Raw genomic sequence first — 18,530 nt, 5'->3', positions numbered from 1 at the left:
ATCTTTGACTCAATCAGAATCTCATATCCAAACACAGGTCATGTCACATGAGTAACAACACATATCATGACGCAGCACAATCCACATTCAGTGAATAGATGGTTTATGTAAAATAACCACATGATTATGCCTTTTTCTTCTTAAATTTTGAGTCATAAACAAAGACAAATGACTCTTTGTGCAAATAATGCATGCAACAAAATATTAATATGCAAAATATGATTCATGCGAACTTCAAACCACAAACACAAACAGAGCCAAAACAGTAGTATGAAGTATTAAACAAAATATTATAATAGTCTAAAAGTAGATCTGTTTGAGCTGAAGTAAAAATAAATATCTATACAGGCCTAAAAGTAAAAGATGTTAGTGTCAGCTGAAGTCTGTTTAAGAGGAGTGGGGAAAAGTAAGGTTTATTGGTTTGTCTAAGTCTACTCTAGTTGCCCATCTGTGAAGTATAAGTCTATAGTCAGAGTCCTCCCATTCAGAATTATATTAATATGTATAATATGTATATGCATTAATATGTATATTTACGTATATTTTAATATGTAAAATATGATTGAGCAAACTTCAAACCTAAATACAAACAGAGCCAAAACAGTAGTATGAAGTATTAAACAAAACATTATAATAATCTAGAAGTAGATCTGTTTGAGCTGAAGTAGAAAACAAAAATCTATACAGGCCTAAAAGTAAAAGAGGTGAGTGTCAGCTGAAGTCTGTTTAAGGGGAGTGGGGAAAAGTAAGGTTTACTGGTTCATCTAAGTCTGCTCTAGTAGCCCATCTATGAGGTATAAGTCTATAGTCAGAGTCCTCCCATTCAGAATTATCCCCTTTCTGTGTCACATTCACTTGCCTGCATGTTTTGTTTGTGTTACCTTCAAGTACATTTCCTGCCTGCATCTGTGTCACATGAAAGAACGCAGAACATCCTCCAAATGACAAAAAAAAATGCAGTTATGAGTGTGATTTGTGATACTATGAATTAAACAATAAAGCTTAAAATTAAACATCAGAGGGTTTTTATTTGGTGTCATATTGCACAGCCCTCCTTGGTAGAACCTTGTTGATATAAAGACAGTTCCGCAAGTAAAGCAGTCTGGCTTTTTGTGCATTTCTACTAGATGAGGCAGCACTCCGTGGCCTCAGCCAACTGGATGGGAACACATCTGGCAAGCTGAGTCAAATGCTCAAAGATGCCAAACTCTGTTGAAATATCTGTACAAACCATCCACTTAAACATGTGAAGAGGCAACAATAAACACATATAACAGAGGGATAGTATAAAAAGCAGCCAGACATACTGTACTGTACGGTAACATGCCAACTCTGCATTTCAATACAAATCATTACTGCTACAAACAAAGCCTGTTTTGCCACAAGGCCGCCCACAATTCAACTAGCTTACATCCAGAGACAGGAAGGACTGTTCTTGTCATTTAAAACAACCTAAACAAATGCTGACAACGGTGATTAAACTCACATATCAGTTGCCAATGATTCAGACCAAAATGTTTCAAAGTAAGACAGAAATACTCATTTAGTTAACTTTAATTTAATGTCACTCAGTGAACGATAAGGTTTCATTTGAAGGAGAAACAAGTTTATTTTTACAAAATACTTCTCACTTCAGCACTTCTCTTCCTCATGAGAATCAGTTGCAACAAAATATTTTTTGACACATTATTTGCAAGTCTAATAGAGGTTAAAACCACTTGCAGTTGAGGCTGTTTGCATGTGAAATTATGTGGTTTGGATGATATTATAAATAATAAACTAAAAATATATTCATTATTTTTAGCATTACTTGTCTTACTGTTTAAAAATTTGCAAAAAGTATGGAATAAAACTCATAAAGCACCATCACTTTGCTTGTACTACAATAAGTGGAAAAACACTGCACACTGACAGGGTCTTGAAAAACGATGTACACATAAGTCAGTCCCTGGTTAAGAATGTGGGGCTCTGGGCTATAAAGCAGCTCTGACTTTCTTTCAGGTCAGAGCGAGTCCAATCTTCCACATCTCTGCACTTCTACAGTAAAGCCAGTCCTGTCTTGTTTATACACCCTCTGAGCAAATGCCTTCATTTAAAAACTGAAACTTTCTTTTCCATTGATGATTTAGAAAGTTACAGTAAAGTTGTGAGTGTTGTTGGTGCTGCATAACTGTAGAAGGAAACCCTGGGTGGGTTCCTGGAAAAGATTGGAAATGCTCTTTTTGGCTCATCCATAGATCTCCACCTCCCTCATCACGTGTTTTCACTTTAGACCGGTCAGTGGGCTCAGACACCTTTTCATCCTGAATTCTTGTCTCTTTCCATAACTCCCCTCACTGACGCTCAGATCTGATCTTTTCCTTCATTCCTTTCTCAAGCTCACACATGTTGAATATTAATGCCTTGTATGACACACACAAGCACAAACTGGGTGTGCTGCTCGTTTGCATAAACATTTCCACAGCGAGGACAGCTCAGATGTCTGTGCTCAGAGGGCCGTGGCTGCGTCGTCTGGGATACAGGGATCTGTTTGGAAGGTAGAGGGTTTTCCCTGAGAGGACCCCAGAGGTGCCCAAGGATATGCCGCACCCTTAAACATGGCTGAGGCCTAATAGTTTGCATGTGAGCTGTTATGTAACTGATCACTCCCTTGGAATCATATCATGACATGCCTACAGAACCACGATCAATTCATGAAGGGGAAAATATGCACTATTTAACTGAAAATCGTTCCAAACATGGGACTCCCACTTCTTTTTCCACACTTTTGGACAATTCAGGATGAGCTGGGGACACTGACAAAGTAGCAAAAAGATGAACTTATCCTTTTTTTAATAAGTCTCGCTGACTTGAAGAGACCATTTTTTTCACAGATCTGAATATTTACTAGGGCTGAAAGATATATCGTTATCGTATCTATATCTAGATATGAACATTCAAGATATTAATATCGAAAAAGCAATGATATAAACGATATAGATTTCCCCCGTGCTCGGCCTGCATGTACAGCTCTGGAAGTCAAAACAAATTTCAAAATGTTTGATTTGTAATTTATTTATTCGTACTTCATGTTAATGTTGATCACTGGCAGTGAGTTCTTATAAATAAAACTGCACTTTCCACATTCTTTTGTATTAGGATGTTTGTATTTTCTGAAAAATGCTTGGTTTTCACTGAACCCATTGTCATATCGTATCGTATCGATACAGAGATATCTGGCATGAATATCGAGATATGAAATTTTGTCCATATCATTTAGCCCTAATACTTACACTCCAAACACAGCCTAAAACAACAGCTGCAAAGTTCTGGATACATATACATTTCATCATATGTAATCTGTCACTATCTCTAACACTGAAACTAAAATCTATTAACTAACTGTGCTTATCACTCACTTCCACTTTATTTCAGACCCACGGGTACAAATCAGTACAAAACACTAGAAAGCCTTGATGGAGTGTTGTGTTTAATTTCTTTTATTGCAAATAATGCAGTCTTTGCACAACATTTTTCAAATACTCTGCTTCCATGAATAATGAGTCTCCACTTTATTAAGGAAAATCCCCTGTTTCAGATGATGTAACTGAAGTGTGGAAGCAGCTACTTTCTAAAACAAACTAAAAACTTGCATTCGCTTTACCCACATACTGATCTTAAAACTATGTTTTATTTAAAGAGGCAGCTAAAGAAGATGGTACCAACTTAACGGTTATTAATTAGGGATGTAAGAAAAGATCGGTTCTGCAATATATCACGATATTTCCTTTCACAATACTGTATCGATATTAAAAAGTATTGTATCAATATTTTCAGGTATTTATTTAAATGCAAATATTGTGGAGCTTCATTTTTGTTTTTTGTTTTTCTTTATTGTTTATATCTTATTTTTATTATTTAACACTGTTTTAGTAAATAATGGTAATTTGTAGCATCTTAAAAGCACTTTTTACTGTGGGAGAGGCAGATGGTAGTTCCTTTGGAAACTAGGAAAATTAGAAACATTTTGTGATATAGCATTAGATCCTGTTGTGATCAAATAAAAATGTTTAGTATTTGTGCATATTTCGGCTGTAATTCAATTCTTCCAGGAAATAATCTTTAAAAAACAAACAAACAAAAAAATTGCCTTTTAATAGTATCATGATATATCGTGATATATTGCATCATGATCCTAGTATTGTGATTTGTATCTTATCGCCAGATTCTTGCCAATACACAGCCCTATTATTAATAGACTGATACTTCATAATAGAGGAAGGCAACTTTTTTAGTTCACTTATTATAATATTTGAGAAGTGATGCATCTTTCCTTCTGCAACATATGCTCATGCTTTCAAAATCAGATTAATTTTCATGCTTTTCCCTGTCATAGTTACCTGCTACTGTGCACAATGGAAAGAACGGAAATATTTCTATCAACATTTTAACGTCTGTAAGCTGCATTCTGGGTAAAATGATGATGCATTACATAACATCCAAGTTCCCTTTTTTCCCATAATAACACATTTGCTTGGATTTATTGAGGTTTCTACAGTACAGCATCTACTGCGACATGTAACCACTAGCAAACTGACACAAACATCTCAAGTTTCTTTGTCACCCAGTGCTGATACTAGACACTGTAGGCAGTGTTGCATTATTTATTGAAAAAGGATGTTTATGTTCATGCAAAATCCAGACTAGGCACTAAAAACAAAAGCATTGCAACACAGGAGGAAAAAGAAAAGAAACCCACACCTGGTTAATACTCTGATAAAAGCTGGCTTCTGACTGCAGCTGGTTTGGCAAGGACAAGTAACTGACTCTTTCAGTTTCACACAAAACTCACTGACATAGAAAAATAGAAAAGCCTTCATTATGTGTGTGTGTGTGTCTGCCAGGGAGCTGTAAATCTAAACACTGACACGAGGCAGAAGAGCTGAGACACAACTTGTGATAGTGTGTGTGTCTACATGTGTATGTGTGTGTGTGTTTGTGTCTCACATGGTGGAACAACTGACAGCAGTGTCCACAGGTGACAGACAGCAGGGGGGATTATTTGGTGTGCAGCACTTCTGTTCAATGCCATCACTCATTCAGCTCACGCACGTCATTAGTCTGTTAGCCTAATAGCACTGTTTTCACACTGCTCCCAATTCTGTTTAGACGCAGAAATCCAGCTCAAAGTGCATCCAACTGACTGTCAGCACTTGGCAATAACACAACAAAGCTTTACATACAATTTCAGTAAAAGGAAATTACTGTTAAGCTCATTCTTAGTAGCTAAAGATTTGGGTTTTCAACGTAAAAGCACATATTCCTACGTAATTACGACCTCAAACGCACCACTCATTATAATACACGTTAGCTAGCTTGTTGAAAGTTGTAGTTTTTTGCCACGTTTTGTTGTCTTACCTGTAAAGCAGCGTGGAAAACCTGTGTTGAGGACGTTATATCCAGTCAGACTAGATATCCAACTTCTGGAGCCTGGTGATGTGGTTGGTAGGTGGCGGAGGAGCTGCTTTTCCTCCGCGATACAACTTTTTTCAGCAGCTACTCTTCACTTAGCTTCGGAGCGGTACGTGGAGGCATCACGCGTGGTTTAAAGTGTCTTTTTTCTGTCGTAAAACTCCAGGAAACATGTTGACAGTGGAAAGTGACACGGCGATCCTGAGTGGGTCTCGGTAGAATCAGCTGTCATCACATTAGAAACAGCAGCAGCAGAGTTACTTTGCGCTCTCCATGCCTACATAAAACAACGCCACCCACTTTTTCCAGAGACCCGTAGCTGTCTGGGATCATGCCTGACTAAAAAAAAAAGGGGGGGGGGGATAAATAAAATAAACACCTAAACCAGGGGTGTCAAACTCATTTTCTTCCGGAGGCCTCATTCAGCCCAGTTTAATCTTCAGTAAAATAATAGCATCATAGCCAATAAATAATGACAACTCCAAATTGTTTTAGTGCAAAAAATAACATTCAATTATGCCAATATTTACAAACTATCCAAACAAAAAGGATGCGAATAACCTGAAAAAATGAATTTTTTAAAAGAAATATAACAACAATTTTATCAATATTATGCACTTAATATATAATTGCACTTAATTTTCTTTAGCTATTTCAGGTTGTTCATATTTGTTCAGGTTATTCACATTTTATTGTTAAAGGATAGTTTCTTAATGTAAATATTTTCATAATTTAATGTTTTTTGCACTAAATCAAAGAGGGAAAAAAATGGTATTGTCATTATTTATAGGTTATTATGATAGTATTTTTGAGTTTGATGCCCTAACTTGAACTTTGCAAATTCATCCCACGGGCCAGATTGGAAAATTTGGCAGGCCGGTTTTGGCCCCCGGGCCGCATGTTTGACACCTGTGACCTAAACAAATGTAATAATATAATCCGATTTTCCTTCATTTAATTGCTAAAATATATGATTGCATACTTTTTATATGATCAATAAAGACTTAAAATGCCTATGTTTCTGCAGCACTTATCTAAAAATATATTAACATATTTATGATTGTTTAGGCACCATTCATTTATTAATAGTTTAGTCAGTGTCAGTGAAATTGTAGCGTTTTTTTTCTGTGAGAAATACATAATCTAGACAAAAATATTAGGAGGCATTATCCCTGATAAAAATGTTTGTCAGTTTATGTCAAAATCAAAATTTCTTTTCTTAATTGGGTACTTGTGGTTTAACCCTTTCATGCATGAATTATGAGAACCTTAGTAAAGATTTTTTTTTTTCCTGAGAGTTATTATTCCTCTTTAGGCATGAAAAAAAAAAAACAAGACAATTAAATTTTTTAATGAACCTATTTTTCATGGAGTTACAAAAATGTCCACTCAGCTGGACACCATGTGTTTAATTTTTGAAGCAAAGAAACATGTATTTAAAACGCAATATCAGACAGTGATATACTATGTGAAGACTATGAAATAAAAACATTTTTAATGCTGCTAATCAAATGTTTTCTCACATTTTATCATTCTCTAATACTAGTTTTTACTCACTTCATGGAGATAATATGCAAAAAAAAAAACTTTTTGCCTAAGAAAACTGTTAAGGACAGTCTAATAACAATGAGCGATTGATTTACACTTAAACATGTTACTGCAGATCAGGTTTATCAACATCAGCAAAGTTACAATAATGGTATGAATTGCAGTGTATGAGATGATGCATAAGTATCCACTGTGTTGGCTGATATGCAACTAAAACCACAAAAGCCATGAATATACAAGAGAACAGCTGGAGAATATCTGTCGACTGTAGTGACCACTATGCATGAAAGGGTTTAAATGATTATTATTTGTTATTTGTGGTCAGAACATGACAAATATTTTTAGAAATCTAGAACTAGCATATTTGTAAGCAAAGTTGACAATATGGACAGAATTAACCATAAAGATGTAATTTTAAAAAAACACATGTTGCAATGATATTAATAGAAACCTATGATATTGCATCTTTTTTATGGCCCAGCTCCTATTGACAATGAAACATTCCTGTCCCAACATTTTTTTTTTTTTTGGCCTTTGCCTGCCATTTTCTTAAATTATCTAACTTCTAGAGTGAATAAATTGTGTGACTTTGCCTCCAGTTTTTAATAAACTGTTGTGCATAAAATATTTTGACCTGTTCTCCTGAAATGATTGCGACAATGTGATTTAGATTGATTGATTGATGTATTTATTTTGAAAATGAATGTCAAAACAGAAGAAAATAAATAAGCCAAACACTTAAACATAAGACATATAATACATATTCAAAAAGGAGTGAGAAGAAGTACAACTTATGAACTCCCACCCCTTCTTCTTATATAATTAAAACAATAATAGCCTTCCTAATCTAATCATATCTATACTATATACTATAATATGACTGATACTTACTAGTAAATAATTTGGTTTCTGGCTTTATAGTGTTATGAACAAATATACTATGATTTACATAAACACATAATACAATTACACATATATGTAAATACATATTCATACACAGATCTATACACCCACACATATACATATACACATACACATACATATATATACACACACACACATACATACATATACAGTACATACACATACCACCTTCTTGTACATCTTTATATCACCCAGTGATCCCCAAGCCCTCCCTCATCCCTGTACCTCTGTAAAAATGTGTCTTTGTACCTCCTTTTAAATTCTTTTATGCTTGGACATTACTTTAACTCTATATTAAATCTGTTCCGCAGTCTCACCCCGCTGACAGAAACACAAAAACCCTTCCTAGTCGTGCATATTATTCTTGATAAATAAAGTGTAACTGGGACACAGTGTGTAATCATGGCACATGGTCAAAGGTGATTACTATTGTGTATAATACTTAATATTTTAAATGATTATGTCATTGATTTATTGTAAAATCCATTTGAGCAGAGAAGAAGTACCCGATTTGTGCAAACACATTTCCTCATTGAAACATTACTTCATTCATGTACGGATTAGCATCGGTTTGTTCTGCCCACTCCACCCAAACAGAAAAACATGTGCTGCAGTTTTCAGAGTAACATTGTGGCTAATTGTCATCTATTAAATTAACTTGGATGAACGATCATTTAAATCAAGGAAATCTGATTCTGCGTGATATGTTTTTTCATTCAATCTCAGTTGTTTATCAGACCGAGCAGAAATGATGTGGAAAAATACGACAAAGGCAAGAGAAAGAATAGAGTCACTCCTGTAATGAATTAAGTTTGAACAGATTCCAGGTAATACATCTTTCTGACACTCATGACAAAGGTGTGACCGCAAATCTGTTTTGTGGTTTACTCTTTATCCACAAAACTGAAGCTCTTTCACTTGCCACCAATAGAACTGTTTTTTTTTTAGACACAGAAAATTATAGTCATTGAAAGAGTGATTATACATTTGGTAAGCTGTGGAAATTGAATGTGTTCGTGTGTATGTGGCTGCTAGTTTTTGCTGCGTCTGCAGTAAAGACAGCTTCCTCATATGTGTTCTGTCTCATGTGCAGAACAATAGCAGGAAACAAAGCCACTTGGATACTTTTGACCTCAAGTGTCGGCACGGGAAAGGAAAAGATACAGGAGAGTTCGTATACCAGTAAAAGTACCTTAACCAAAACAAATCTCAAAAACAGTTTGTAACCCAGCTTTGAACAAAATACTATTAAAACTGTTGGTAATTAATCAAATGATGCATGTACAGTCAGTCCAGCTTGGATTTACAAGGCTGACAATTAATACTGAACAAACAAGAACTCAAACTGTGAATTATGAAAGAGCTGCAGCATCTGAAACTGACCACAATGAACATTTGACAGATAAACAGTACCACAGTGCTTCAGTTTCAGCTTCACAGTTTGTCATGTCTGTTATGGATTGGGATTGTCTCTCTCAACTCCCCATGTATTTTTTATTTGTGAGTTGTTTTTGTTTTTTTGTTTTTTGTTTTTTTTTTCTTGTTTTTTTTTTATCAAGAAACACCTGTGACAACAAACTAATTTGGATAAACATGCACTTTTACATTAGTGTTTGAAATCATCCACTGAATAAAGCAGGTTAAAAACTGAAATCACCAGAAGCTGCACAAGTAGATATTCTTTACTTAAGTAGAAACAAAGAGAAAAACACACAAACAAGTTTTATTCAACTTTTTTATTCTAGTAAAAGGACACTATTAGTTCTTTCTGTGCAACGTTAACTCAACCTCACATCATGTTAATATAATGTGCCTCGTATTAACCCATAAAGACCCAAACATCCACCAACAAACAAAAGCATCTACTGATATAAAATGTTTAATAACTGTCGATCCACTAATCCTAATAATACATGTGAATAATTAGTGTAAAATGCAGTTTTACATCTTTTCATAATCATCAGATATGACCCATTTGGACGTTCAGAGGCTCAGTAGTGAACATGGAAACACTGTCATCTTCTACAACATTGATTCACCAGTAAAACCCATGGAGTTGGATCAATGACAGTGGATGGACACACGTGTTTTTACATTCAGTGATTGAAATCTTTGCCGAAAAAGGGTCTTTTTCTTCAGTTTTTCTGTGTCTAATATAATAACCCTCACATTTTATCTGAGCTTTTTTATGAATACCTACATGATCAGTAAGTCAAAAATAGGAAAATACCTGATTTTCACTGAAAAGAATGCAAAATGTAGAAGGAAATATCATGATAAATGGGGATAAATCACTTAAGAAAGGTTAAATAGAGAGAAAATTTCTTTGGGAACTGCCACAGAAGTAACACCGGGTCTGTATGGGTTAAACTGTTCTATCCTTAAATGACAGAACAGTTAAATGAAATCACATACTTCACTTCAACATTTTCAGCATTCACAAAAAACCCCAAAACAAATCAGTCTTGCTTCCTTGTCTGTTTCAACTTAATCTTTTACGTAGTTTTTTCCCTTTGTTTTTCAACTTTGTTTGCATTGAAACATAACTGATAAACCTGTTTTAAAAATGTAAGAAGAAGAAACTAAAAGAAACAATTAAGTTCTTAAGTTCTTACTTGGTGTTTCATAAGTTTATGTCCTTTTTCATTATTCGTTTACTTTTGCATTTATTTGTTGCGGTTCTTTTTAGATGCACAGAAGTTGCGTCCTCTTACGCGGTTGTGGTTGATCAGGTGTGGTACTTGGACATGTCAACATATTATCCAACAAATTGAGGTTGATAACAAGTTGCATGTTACTCCTGTTTTCTACTCTCGGGAAAACAACAGTGATGAAATCTCTGTGCCTCGTTCGAATATATCTAAACTGTCAGTAAGCTCCCTCGCTTTTTTTCCTTTTGTTTCTAGAACATATTGGTTTTTGTGTTTACACAAATGGAGTGAAATTAAAGTAAATTGTTATCTTTACGAGTTCTAAAAGTCAGAACAGAACTGGGAAAGAAAGCTTTTAAATATTTTGCTCCCACTGCCTGGAACAACCAACAGAAGGACATTAGACTAAAGGAACTGGTCTCTTTTAATACATTCAAAGTAATTTTAAATGAAAAGGAAAAGGACAAATGTGGATGTAGATGTTTTGAATTGAACTGACTGAATTGGGTTTGGATTTGAGATGCTTGTAAGGAACATTGTTGTTATACTTTTAGTACCTTTTAAAATAATGGTGACGTTTTATATGTATGTTCTTATCAGTTTTGAGTTTGTTTTTTGTACTGACTTTTATTGTGTTTATGTATATTTTTAGTGTGGATGTATGGCTGTGATTTCCATTTTGTGTAACTTGTGCTGCTGCTGCTGCTGCTCTCTTGGCCAGGACACTCTTAAAAAAGGAGATTTTTAGTCTATACGAGCTTTTTTCCTGGTTTATTAAAGGTTATGATAATAAATTGTCATAAAAAATAGTCAAATGGATGTAATAATGTGTTTGTACTTTGTTATGTTAAAACCTCTGACACCACATTCATGGAATAGGTGTACTATTTTGAAAGATATCCAGAAAGCACAGTCTCAGTGTTCCTTTCAGGATTTCACACAAATTTCATTGTCATTAAAATGTTATTTTTTTATTTTTTATTTTTTTACTTGCTTTTTTATTGATTTTGTTTCTTTTCACCCATAAAACATTTTACAAAGGGATATAATTATAAGAAAATATATCAATAAACAGAGGTAGTAACGTATTACATTTACTCCGTTACATTTACTTAAGTAACTTTTTACATGAATTGTACTTTTAAGAGTACTTTTAATATGACATACTTTTTACTTTTACTCGAGTATATTTATGAAGAAGAAACGTTACTTCTACTCTATTAGAATGGTGCACATTCTACTTGTTACTTTTATTTTTGGTCATTTGTTACTGGACGAACCATTTGTTTTGTTTTGTTAGAAAGATTTCCGCCAAAAACTCACATGACTCACATGAGTTAAAGAAATTCAACAGAAGGGGAAGATATGTTAAGATAAAGATATCTCGGCTAACTTGAAAAAGTAAGTAGAAAAACATGCACAGTATCTGCCTCCATAAGAACAGACTAGAAATATTAAAGTGATGGAACCAACAATGATTTCTGCGAGGTATATTTGTAACTAGCTGTAATGTTCCCATATATACTCTAGATATTTTACTTTAACATTTCATTTATTAATTGTTGAATTTAAAAGAACAATAAATAGGATGTTACTCAGGAAGTACTCAGTACTTGAGTATTTTTTTCATTAAGTACTTTTTTTACTTTTACTTGAGTAATTATTTGGATGACTACTTTTTACTTGTACTTGAGTAATATGTTTCTAAAGTAACAGTACTTTTACTTGAGTCTAATTTTTGGCTACTCTACCCACCTCTGTCAATAAAAATATGAAAATCAGATGTAAAAAAAAAAAAAACAAGAAAAAAAACAGCAAAAAAAACCCAATAACACAAAAACACACATTCAAATAAAAAACAAACTAACAAACAAAATAATTACGAAAACAATAGAGTACTGTCAGTTTTGTTACACAAGATATGTTGTTACATTATAACTGTTTCCAGGTGACATAGGACCAAGGCCAGGACAATAAAGCATTTGCCATAATACATTGTGGTATCATAATACCAATCCCTTAAATTATTATAGGAATACCCAAGACTGCAGTCGGGTCCGCTCCATTTTCTATTTGAAAAAATGTTACATTTCTAAAAACTTTTCTTTTTTTTCTTTTTTTTTTGCATTATTGTACCCTACAATGCCATTAGACAATTCACTAATGTCTGCATTATTTTTGTCATTCCAGCTACTGCCAGATAAAGTGCTAGGTCCTTCAAGAAAACACAGATTTTTAGTGAATCTAAAGAGCTTTTCATGTGCTTGTCTGTTAAGGTTGGGTCCAAAGGCTGCATTTCCAAGAATACTATGCCGGCAATGAGTGAATGAATGTAAGACAGTGTAGGCTCATTGGTGGGCTTCATTGACGCCACATTTTCACAGCAAAGTGTACACATATTCAAGAGCGAGCCCTCACACACTGAGAAAGCTCCAGATGAGTGACACTGTATGAAATGCTGGCTTTGTCTTCTCTCACAGTGACCACTCTCATTGAAGTGGAGTATGTGGCTCTATTGTTGTCTTTCAATATTTTCTGCCAGTTGATCGTCACCATACGCTCTGTAGGCAGAGAATGCATTGGCTGTCGTACAATCGTGTCATTGTATCTCCTCTGAGAAAAAATCAGCTGTGACAAAGTGTTTGAATGGGCAGAAAATGACAGTGATTGTACTGATTTGTTCAATTTACTGGACTAATGTGTGAAATGATGTCAGTAAATGAATTTCAGTACGTGTGATTGTTGTGACTCAGTAGTATTATCTGCCATGACGAACTTGTAATAGCTGATGTTCATGCTTGATTTCTGGTATTTTAATTTTCTTTGACCATTGTCTTCTACAGGGCAGGTTTTAACCCATAAAGACCCAAACATCCACTGGAGACCAAAATTATTTATTGGTGTAAAATGTGTAATACCTGTTGATCCACTAATCCTATCAGTACTTGTAAATAATTGGTGTAAAATACAGTTATTCATCTTTTCATGGTCATCAGATATGACCCATTACAATTTGATTTAAGTAGCAGTCTATATTCACTAAATGACACATACAATTTACAGTTAGATCATAAAAAATGCAGGATACTAATTTTGATTACTTACTTCGCAAAGAAATGAATTCTTTTATTTAAGAAGAATGACTCCCCTCCATCTTTTAAGATTGTCCATGATCAGTTGTCTTCTTCTTTACCTTTAGAAAAACTTTCTTTAATGAATTTTGGTCGCCTTTAATCTTCGTTGTGGAGAAAGTTTGAGTTTGTACGCCATGATTACTGCCCTCTTACTACTATTTATGTTACAGCATGTATCACTATGCTTATGCTGCTACCCTTATTACTGTTATTATTGTGATTATTATGATTATGATGATGATGATGACTTTTATTTATTTATCTATCTATCTATCTATCTATCTATCTATCTATCTATCTATCTATCTATCTATCTATCTATCTATCTATCTATCTATCTATCTATCTATCTATCTATCTATCTATCTATCTATCTATTTGTTTATTTTAATTTTTTTTTTATATTTAGACTTTTATATTTTTGGCCTGTTACTTTTGAGTGTGTTTAGTTTGTTTATTCCTTTAGGGCTGGGAGGTGGGAAGAGAGCACAAAGGAGAATTGCAAAATGTAAGACCCAGTATCACTATGTTTGTACTGTATCTGGATGATTTTCTTTTGTGAAATACAGTAAAAAGATATTTAAAAAAAAAAAAAAAAAAAAAAAAGATATGACCCATTTGGACGTTCAGAGGTTCTGTAGTGAACATAGAAACACCGTCATCTTCTACAACATTGATTCACCAGTAAAACCCATAGAATTGGATCAATAACGCTAGATTTATGTTCAGTTAATGATATATTTTACTGAAAAAGGGATTTTTTTTTCATCCGTTTTCTTTGTTTCTGATATAATAAACCTTAACTTTAATTTGAGCTTAAATAAACATCTACAAGATCAGTGAATTATCCCTTTCATGCATGAATTATGAGTACCTTAGTCAAGTTTTTTTTTTTTCCTGAGTGTTTTTATTCCTCTTTCGACATAAAAAAACAATGCGATCGACTTTTTTTTTTTTTTTTTTTTCAAGGAGTAACAAAAATGTCCACTCAGCTCAACACCATGCATTTAATTTTTGAAGCAAAGAAACATGTATTTAAAACCTAACATCATGTTTTCTCACTTTTTAACATACTCTAATACTAGTTATTCACTTCATGGAGATAATATGCGAAAAAAAACAACAACTGTTAATTACAGTCTTATAACAATTAGCAACTGATTTGCACTCAAATATTCTACTGCAGATCAGGTTTATCAAGAACAGCAAAGTTACAGAAACAGTATGAATTGCACTGTATGAGATAGTGTCCACTGTGTTGGCTGATATGGAACTAAAACAACAAAACCCATGTATATACAAGAGAACAGCTGTAGAATATCTGTCTGCTGTTGTGATCACTATGCATGAAAGGGTTAAATATAGGGAAATAACTGAGTTTCAGTTAAGAATGCAAAATAGTGAGCATTGTATTAGAATAAATGGTGATAAATCATTCCAAAAAAAGTGAAAAATAGAGAAAAACTCATTTGGGAACTGCCACAAAAATAGTACTGGATCTTTACGGGTTAAGTGTAAACCAGTGGATTCCTCAAACAATCCTTAAACATTCAAGAAGTACCTTTCTTCCTTTATTCTTTGAGTGTGACTCCATGTTTGTGCTCAAGGAACCTTCATGTGACCGTCATAACTCACCGAGTGTCCGGTGAAGTGCCCTTTTCCTTTTTCCTGTTTATCAAAGAGAATCTATTGTTGCATTTTATTCTGTTTATAAAATGGGTCAGCAGACGTCAATGGAATTTTAAGAAAGCCTGCAGTCACAGCTTTTATGTGAAAGTCATTTTCTTTTAATTCTGCCCTAATTTCTACATATATTTCCAGATTGGCAGCAGTCATTTAGCTGACAAGATTATTTTATCAGTACTTTACATATTAGACTTAACATTAAACCTGGAGTTTAGGCTTTAGTAAGAATACCACACTGTGTGTTTTCCACTAAGAACTAAGAATTATTATTTTATTATTTTATTATCATTATGTATTCCGTGTTGCTTGTCTATAAATTCCAAGTTATCCTTTGCTGCCACCTACAGGCGGATAAAGCTTATGACAAATGAGAACTGCAGGGTGGGTGAAAAGTAACTAGGCATTAGACATTGCTTGTAGAATTTTTAATATCACTGAAGTCAGGAGTAAAAAAAAAAAAAAAATTAAACAGACAACACTAATGAGGATTTCTAATCTTCTTATTTTTGTATTTCATGGATTCAGGAGGTTCTCAATGATATCCCAGGTGATGTCCTTCAGAAGGTTGTTCATTCCATTTCTGCCCATTTGAGGAAACTGTTTGACGCCATTAGTGATTACGTTGAAATATGCAGATTTACTTTCGTTTTCCTATGTAATAAAGAATATGTATCACTTGTTTCAATAAAGGAATATGGATTTCACTACAAATTTTTAATGCCCAGTTACTTTTCACTCACCCTGTAGTACTTTTACCCTTTTCTGTCTCTGCATCCACATATTAAAGTTAAAGTTTAGTTAAGTTAAAGACATTAAAGTTTGGGTTTTCTTCACCTCATTCTTTATTCTTATTTACTTTTATTTTTTATTTCTTTATTACTTATTTTTATTTCTTAAAATTGCCAGATATTGTATATATTAAAATATTAGAGATGATTTATAAAGTAAAAAATAATATTGTTCCAAATACCATAAGTTCTTTAAATTAAGAGAGAGTGATTATAATTTAAGAAGTCTTTATATTTTTGAATGTGAGAACAAATGTGAAATCCTGATGTATTTCAGTTATGGGTGTGAAATTATGGAATGGACTTGACGATGACTTTAAGTCGTTCACTTCTCTAATAAAGTTTAAAAAATGTCATAACCTCCTGAGACCTAGGAAATGTCAGCAAAGTACAAGCTTTTTTTGTTTTTTATTAAATAAGTGCCTATATTGGAAACATCATGATGCAACAGTTTTTTCAGATGCAGTTTTTAAGATTTGTATGGAATGTTGTTTGTGGTGGACAGTTTTCTTTTCTTTTTTTTTGTATAAAGTTGTGAAACTCTTGTTCACAAATATGGACAGAAAACCCATAGCTGGGTCTTAGGAGGTAAAGTACAAGATCATTCAGGAATGTTAAGTGGAGGTGGTAGATGTGTTTTTGTTGTTATTGATTCTTTTGTTATAATGACAATGCTCCATGCTGTACACATTTAAATCAATTTAAGCGATGTGTCAGGTGAAAAGGATAGGCAAAAAATAAGCTTCTGCTTTTGGCCTATTCCTTTTTTGGTTTTTGTGTTTATTGCGGTTGTTGTACTGTGTGTGGTGATTAACCCTTTCATGGATAGTGGTCACTCCAGTGGACAGTTATTCTACAGCTGTTCTCTTGTATATTCATGGGTTTTGTTGTTTTAGTTCCATATCAGCCAACACAGTGGACACTTATGCACCATCACATACACTGACATTCATACCATTACCATAACTTTGCTTTACTTGATAAACCTGATCTGCAGTAACATGTTTGAGTGTAAATCAATTGCTAATAAAAATTGGGAATATGATAAAATGTGAGAAAACATCAGATTAGCTGCATTAAAAATGTTTTGATTTTATAGTTTTCACACAGTATATGACTTTCTGATATTTGCATTCTTTCCTTCAAAAATTAAACACATGGTGTCCAGCGGAGTGGACATTTTTGGAACTCCACAAAAAATTATGAAGGTAGATTTGTTTCTTTATTGCTTTAACCAAAAAATTTTTTTATTAAAAACAAACAAACAAACAAACAAAAAAATCAATTAAAAAAAAAAAATCACTTCAATCAAAGAAAAAAGTGTTCAAATGCAATTTTTTGGGTCATAATTTTATTTTCATTCAAACACTTTTTTTATCGAATTTTTTTTTAGTTAAAGCAATAAAGAAACAAATCTACCTTCATAAAAAAACAGGTTTATTTAAAAAAAAAAAAAAAAATCAATTGCATTGTTTTTTCATGCCTAAAGAGGAATAAAAACACTCAGGAAATAAATTGCGACTACAGTTCTCATAATTCATGCATGAAAGGGTTAATGTACAAACCAAAAATAAACCATTCATTCATTCATTATTGATTTTGACTCTCATTCATTTACACTTTTTGTGCCAACCAGTGGGACTTAAAGCACGATGCAATAATTATTATAGATATAAGATTTAGTCAAAGTTAGTTAAATCCATCAACAGTTGAACTGAAGCAAAAAGTGTAGTAGGTATGAGGCCATTGCAAATTTTATGGTTGAAACTTGTTTATTTATGCCTTGTTTTTTTAATATATATAAATATATCCATAAGAAGTCTCAGCTATTTGGGAGCTACTATTGAACTATTGTGGATGTTAACGTTCATGTATGTTTGGAAATATATTTTGTGGCAGACAATGAGCCAGTTTTATGTGAAGTGTTTGACATGTAATGTGTACTTTGTGTGCAAAACAAACTCAATTATGCATTATTAAGTGTGACAGACTGATCCTACAGACAAACAGAACATTCCATCTGCGTTGTCCAGAGCACGAAAGATGTATAAAGTTACAGAATGTTGAACAAATCAAGGCTCTCAGCTTTTGTCGCTTTGTTTGTCATTTGTTTTTGCACTGCCATGTTCAGGCACACAATACAGTTATATAGTAAAATAAACCTCTCGTCTCCATATGAGGAGTTCACAATGCTTAGTTTTTATATGTAGCAGGTCCTACTACTACCAAACAGGTATCAAACAAGAAATGAAAAATGCACACAAAATAAAAGTTTTGGTCTTAGCCAAACAAAAACAGTGCAATTCAGTCTGTCTGCAAAAAGTGAACAATTTACGGTTTCGATTGTT

At 33.5% G+C, this 18,530-nt stretch overlaps 1 protein-coding gene across 2 annotated transcripts in view; it reads right to left on the bottom strand.

The window, feature by feature from the left end:
- dnmbp (dynamin binding protein) overlaps positions 1–5,720 on the bottom strand; it is a 59,309-nt gene extending 53,589 nt beyond the window's left edge. Inside the window, exon 1 of one of the 2 annotated variants that reach the window (XM_030163208.1) lies at positions 5,398–5,720. The gene's annotated coding sequence lies outside the window, so the exon portion shown is untranslated. The remainder of the gene's footprint in view (positions 1–5,397) is intronic. The other variant, XM_030163209.1, reaches the window with a different exon arrangement.
- Positions 5,721–18,530: the final 12,810 nt, after the last annotated feature.

The sequence above is a fragment of the Sphaeramia orbicularis genome, chromosome 19 (genome assembly GCF_902148855.1).
Source record: "Sphaeramia orbicularis chromosome 19, fSphaOr1.1, whole genome shotgun sequence".
In the NCBI taxonomy this organism is placed as follows: domain Eukaryota; kingdom Metazoa; phylum Chordata; class Actinopteri; order Kurtiformes; family Apogonidae; genus Sphaeramia; species Sphaeramia orbicularis.
Note: the sequence above shows the minus strand (reverse complement) of the source record. Positions and strands in the feature narration are given on the sequence as shown.